We start from the raw sequence: 331 nt of genomic DNA, 5'->3' as shown, positions 1-331 counted from the left end.
GTCTTTGTCAGTGAATTTATTTACCTGCTTTTTAGACAGATTGTTCTTTTAAAAACTTTCTGTTGGGAAAACTTGAGTCTAAAAATAGCACCTGTGAACTGTATTTTGTTCAACTAAAAGTGCAAGACTTACATTCTCTGCATCCATGTTTGTAATGATTCAGCACACTGGTAACTTTCCACTGGCTCTTGGAATGGACAGTATCAACAAACAACCTTATAACACAGCTCACGGTATAAAGTTCTATGATGTTTGCCCCAGTTCAGTTGAAGACATGCCAGCAGGACAGTATTGAGCTATCTTCATGTTTTGTTGGATTATGTAACAAGGA

Source organism: Odocoileus virginianus, chromosome 18 (genome assembly GCF_023699985.2).
Source record: "Odocoileus virginianus isolate 20LAN1187 ecotype Illinois chromosome 18, Ovbor_1.2, whole genome shotgun sequence".
Lineage (NCBI taxonomy): Eukaryota > Metazoa > Chordata > Mammalia > Artiodactyla > Cervidae > Odocoileus > Odocoileus virginianus.
Note: the sequence above shows the minus strand (reverse complement) of the source record.